Source organism: Chenopodium quinoa, unplaced genomic scaffold (genome assembly GCF_001683475.1).
Source record: "Chenopodium quinoa cultivar QQ74 unplaced genomic scaffold, ASM168347v1, whole genome shotgun sequence".
NCBI classification, from domain to species: Eukaryota; Viridiplantae; Streptophyta; class Magnoliopsida; order Caryophyllales; family Amaranthaceae; genus Chenopodium; species Chenopodium quinoa.
Window position 1 is genome coordinate 1,514,045 of NW_018743196.1, and position 6,343 is coordinate 1,520,387.

Here is a 6,343-nt window from a genome sequence, read left to right on the forward strand (position 1 = left end):
GTATTATTGTTTCATTATTAAATATATATTTTTAGGTTATCAGCTTCTTGTTGGATTGTTTTAGATATCGTGTCATGACCATGTTTTGATGAGTTGCTACTTTGAATACGATAAATCGATTCAGATATCAGATTATATAGAATTACAGAAATTCTCATTCATTCTATATCATGTTAATGTGTTATGTTTCAAATTTGGTTATAGTCTTGTTGTTGTTTATTAAATATTAGTCTATTACAAATTTATAAGGTATTAATGTATTATTGTTTCATTATCAAATATTATCAGGCTATCAGCTTCTTGTTTTAAAGATCGCGTCATAACCATGATTTGATGAATTGGTACTTTGAATACGATAAATCGATAATTGATATTGTAATAAACTAATAATTTAATGTTACGGAACTATATTTGGATGTTTAATTAAAATCACGATTATTCAATTTCCCATTAGTCTAATAAAGTAATAATTGACAATTGTTTGTAACTATTCCATAATTTTGGTGTTAAAGTTATATTGTTGAATTACTTTGTTGTCTTACCCTCTCTAATCACCTTTTAAGATTACGTGCCTACAAGGCTGCAACATATATATGTTGCAACTTGCAAGTTAAAGAAAACGGGTGGGGAAGTAGAAGTATTCAATTAGATCGATCATCAACTGTTTTAAGTTTTAATAATCAGATACATTTATCGATTATCTATACATACCAATGATAGTATGATACCAATCGTACCATACATTATTATTTATTACATATACTGATATACATATAACTAATATACATTAAATATGTCATATTGAATCAATTCCAATTTCCAAACATTTGTGTTTCTTACAATTTATAAGTTACATAAAGTTAAGAGTACAGTAGTGTTTTTATTAGTACGTAGCTATGAATAAAAAAAAACATATTATCCAAATCCATTATCCCATGATCCGTGTCACCGTCTTATATTAAATATCAGCCATTGATTTGCATGTCATCTAACGACCTATCATCGCACACATTCCAATTCACGATCCGTGTGTTTTCTTTTTCACCAATCAGATCACTCTTACAATCGTCTCTTTAGTACTCTTTTTGATTTCTCTCTCGTTTTCTTAATCCTCTTCTGTAATATTATCAATTTTTTGAAGCCATGGCTGATAATATGCTCACTGCTCTCTCGTTTTCTCTCTCATCTCCTCTTCCTTCTTCCTTTCTTATTCTTCCTTCTTCTCCCTTCTTCCGTCTATGTTCTCCTTTCTTCCATCTCGTTTCTCTGTCTCCGTCCACCGGCACCACGCACGACGGTTTTTATGGTCAAATTCGACCACGAAACTCTAGATCTAGTTGTTTCATGATCGAATTTGGCCTTTTCAAACCAAATTCGAGGCCAAATTCAGGATTAATATATAAGGTGTTTTCGTTCTTCCTTTTTTTATTTTCTGTTTTTCTTTTTAATTTTTTTTCAAGTTGTGGGCAACGGAGGGGGCCGAGTTAGGGTGGGTGCGGCGGCGGTTAGACTGGGTTCGGGTGGGTGGGGAGGGAGGATTTTTCGAGGGAGGGAGTTTTATGGTGGGTGAGCAATTAGAGTGAGTTGGGGGGTTTCGAGGATGTTGGGTTTCGTGGGGGTGGGTGGGGTGGGGTTATGGTGGGTTTGGGTTTTTTTTTCGATTTTTTTGTATGGGGTGGGGTGGGGTGTGTTACGATGACGGTGGTAGGTGTGGTTGGGGTTGGGTCTTTTTTTTTTTTTTTTTTTTTTTTACAGTGACGGTGGTGGGTGGGGTGGGGTGGGGTTTGTTAAGGGGGTGGGGTGGAGTACGTTTTGGTGATGGTGGTAGGTGGGGTGGGGTATGGGTCTGGGTTTTTATTATTTACGGTGACGGTGGTGGATGGGGTTGGGTAAGGTTTGGGTCTGGGTTTTTTTATTTACGGTGGGTGGTGGGGTGGGGTGGGTTACGGTAATTATGGTGGGTGCGGGGGTGGTGTTAGGGTGGGTCTGGGTTGACGTTGGTGGGGTGGGGGTGGGTTACGGTAACGGTGGTGGGGTGGGGGTGGGTTACGGTAACGGTGGTGGGTGGGGGTAGTGTTAGGGTGGGTCTGGGGTGACGGCGGGGGTGGTGTTAGGGTGGGTTACGGTGGTGGGTGGGTGGAGGGTGGTTGGATTGGGTGGGTGGCCAAATTTTTTCATTTTTTTATTTAATTTATAACTCCTAATTTAGTTATACAAGAATATAATTTTAATTTTATAATAGCAAAAAAATTTACAAATTTAAATCAATAATTATATGTAAAAAAAATTGTACTGTTAAATTACATTAAACATCAAATATATTTCGTGGAATTCTAACAAATTGTTAAAGGCTGTAAATAGTTCAATTTGAATGGAACGGGTTGTAAACGGTTCGGTTTAAATAGTTTGTAATCGGATCGGTTTAAACGGGTTGCGGTTTGAAAATAGTTCGGTTTAAACGGTTTAATGGGTTATAACAGTTCGGTTTAAACGGTTAGCGGGTTGTAAATGATTCGATTTAAACGGTTTTTTCCTACGGTTTAAACAGTTTCGGTTTATAAACGGTTCGGTTTAATTAGTTAGCGGGTTAACATTAATCGGTTCAAACGGTTTCGGTTTATAAACGGTTTGGTTTGTTATTGGTTTACGGTTCGTAACGGGTTAACATTAATTGGTTCGGTTCGGTTTCGGTTTGACATTATACGGTTCAGTTCGGTTTTCGGTTTAAAATTAGCGGGTTATAAACGGTTCGGTCCGTGATGGTTCGGTTCGGTAACGGACGGTTTTACGGTTCGGTTTGAAAAGTCCCACCCCTAATTTTATGTCATTTATATTGAAAGAGATGTACTTATTTTTTAAAATCTACTACAAAGAAGAAAATGTTAAAAAAAATGCACCACCTTTATCATTTATGAATTTTCCCAACTGTGAGTTTGTCCCAATAAAATATATATGTGAGGCCACAATGCTACATTTAATTAGTTAATTACATTATTATGTTGTAGTCCTTGCAACTAGCTCGTATTGGTGTTAAATTATATAATTAACTTTTGAAATTCAATGATCATATCGAATTAAACAAATTCGTGAAATTATATAATAATGATCATATTCTACTTGCAGACTTGAGTTGTAAGTAGAAGATAATTAAACATTGCTATTAATGCTATAGATCGAGCAGTTAGTAATTCTGTTGTACCCAACCAAGATAGGTGTTATTCAAAACAAAAAGATCAGATTGATTCAGCTCTTCCGGCTTTTTCATATTTTAGGTCATATTATATTATACATCACGATGTAGGTATAACTATACAACGTATTATTCCTCTATACTTATGTTCTATTTAAATTAACCTTTTTTCGAGACTTGGTCCCTCATTTGCGTTTTAAAATAATATGGATCATATACATTTATAAATCAATTTAATTTATTACATAGTTATAATAAGAATGGGACATTGCATGTGTTAGCACGGATCAAAAATGGACCAGATGGTTACTTGGTGAGAAAGGATTCCCACTCAAACTGTCCCACATTTATACATGAAGATCAGAGCAACCAAGATAATAAGAGAAAGAAAAATACTTTAAAAGTTGATGTTGAATTAACGAACGCTACATTTCAACCTATTTATAAAGCATATACTATTTATATATACTACGTACTATTACATAAATAGTACTACCAGACAATTTTTTTTTAACAATATTATATCCACTTGGTTAGTCGTTTTATAATTATCTAGCTTTTTAGTACGTACTATGAGCTAGGTACCACAAGATGAATATATTAGGCACTCGTACTATATATTATATAGGAACATGCATGCACATTATATTTTGCTTTCAAGAATATAATTTGTTGTAAATTTGTAATGTACGTATATGTATAAGGGGAAAGTTTGGCTGTTATACAAATGAATGGTTGAAGTAATTGTCTATGAAAATTAGGGAAAAGTTTACTATTGGTCATAATTGCTACAATAACGGTTGTTCGTATTCTAAATTTCTAACACGTTAGATGTGTATGTTTGAGAGTGTGACGTGTATGTGTATCACATACCCCAAATCTCTGCTCCTCGTGAACTAACGTATGTAGTGTGCTATTGCCTGGTTGGCCTACGCATTGTCTAAAGTCTCTATAATTGTTACTTTTTTTATATAAGATAAACATAGTACATATAATCATCATAATATTACACAAAAATATATACTTAATAATGAAAGGATTGAAAATACTAGCTTGAGGTAATGAAATGGTGTTTCCTGGACCATAATATAACAGCCAAAACTAACCAAACATATTGACATACACACATACATATCCAATTATTTTTGGTTTTTGGACATAATGCATTACCATATTGATTAGCTTAATTAATTGCATTAGGGTTTATTTTCGTACATAAATTTATATTGATACTACGTGTCAAGGGCAAAGTTTTGAGCAACGGCAAATTTATGCTAGGGTTGAGAGTCGAACCTATATCTCTTATATTGTTTAAAAATAGGTTATGACTTTATGGATAGCTAGAGAGGACTAGCTAGGTAGGAGGTACCAAAAGAATTATTATTACAAACAAACAGTAATAAAGCTTATTTGTACAATATATGCAATAATATTGTAGTCGCGTTATTAGGTTGATGTACATTATTGTATATTTGTACTTAACATACAAAAGAGAATGGAATAGAATTGTATGGTTTTACAAGGGTCGAAGTTCTTTTTGTGTGAAAGGATGATATTATTTATGATAACGAAATTCTGGATTTTGGACCACAACAGGTAACCCTAATAATTTGATTTATTATATTTTTTTATATATAAAAATTATAGATTGAATTAAACCAAATATGAAGTAGAATTTTAAGTTAAATTAAGCTTGTAAAAAAAATATTTAGGCTACGATACGCTGATACGTGAGAAAGACCTTTTTGATCACCATTTTTTAAATCACCATATAAATATTAAGTTTGGAGAAAAAAGTATGAAAATGTATAGCTCAACTATTTATTAGGAAAGTGAAAATATGAAGCATTATTATTAACTCATCATGGTTTAATCTTAAACTCCTAAACACACACCAATACCATTTTTAGAAAATTTTTAAATACTTGCATATATGTAATAACTATATACATAGTAAGAGTAGGCTAGCTAGCTTCATGACTACTAAATATTGAATTAGATAATAAATAGTGTTGAATTATTTGTTAGAGTATGTAATACCATGTTATATGTTTGTAATGATATACAGAGTATATGTTTTGATAACGTGACAACTATTTTCAAACCGATGAAATATCGATGAAATATGCTTACATCATCTACTAGGGGAGTATATATTTAGCTCCAATCATAAGGCATACCATGTAGGAAATCAAAAGGCTAGAATACATGTGCATAAAGTGTGCTTACTTTACACTCCAAAATTTTATGCATGTGCTAAAGGCAAGAGCAACCATCATTATAACAAGCAAAATTAATTTTAGGAACAACAAAATAAATCAATTTTAAAGCTAGCTAAAGCTGTCAATGTTTAAATTTGGATGCTTAAATATAAAGAGCTTCTTTTTTTGGTTGGTTTATTCCTTTATTCTCCCTTCTTTTCTTTCTTTTTCTTTAAACTTTGTAGAATAAATTAATTTACATTAGCCCAAGAAAGGAATACAACCATGTGAATTATATAGGGTACAACATTTTTTTTTTCTAATTATTATTTACAATAAATTGAAAAGTTAAACAGCAGATTTATATACATAACTTTATGAAACGAGTACTACATTTAAAAAATTAATTAATTTTTTTTTTTTAAAAAAAAACCATAAAAATTATTTTAATTTGGTAAAAGCTGTCCAAAATAAGGTAGTAATTGGCTCGATAAGATTCTGAAAACTCTGATAAAAACCCTACAAAAAAAAAAATTACCAGAGGATGTACCAGTACATTGCTATTGAGGGATATATTTTGATAATATTTTGTTCCCTATTTTTATGGCTAGAATATCTTGTGAATATTTTTTAGGTAGTTTCCTAATTCTATCAAATTAGGGAATATATTGTATTATATATTTGGATGAGAGTAATCAATGGAATTCAAGCTTTGAGGTTTTATACAATTTAACATGGTATCAAGAGCAGGTTAAGTTTCTTTCGTTTTTTTTCTAAAAATTCTCAAATATGGCCGGAGATGATGTTCCTCCGCCACCCCCGCCCCCTGAAATTAAACCCAATTCCCCCTTTTACCTTGGTTCTCAAGATCGGCCCGGGGATTTTATAACCCCTACTCGATTGAAATCTGACAACTATGATGATTGGGCTGCTGATGTGCAAACCGCATTGG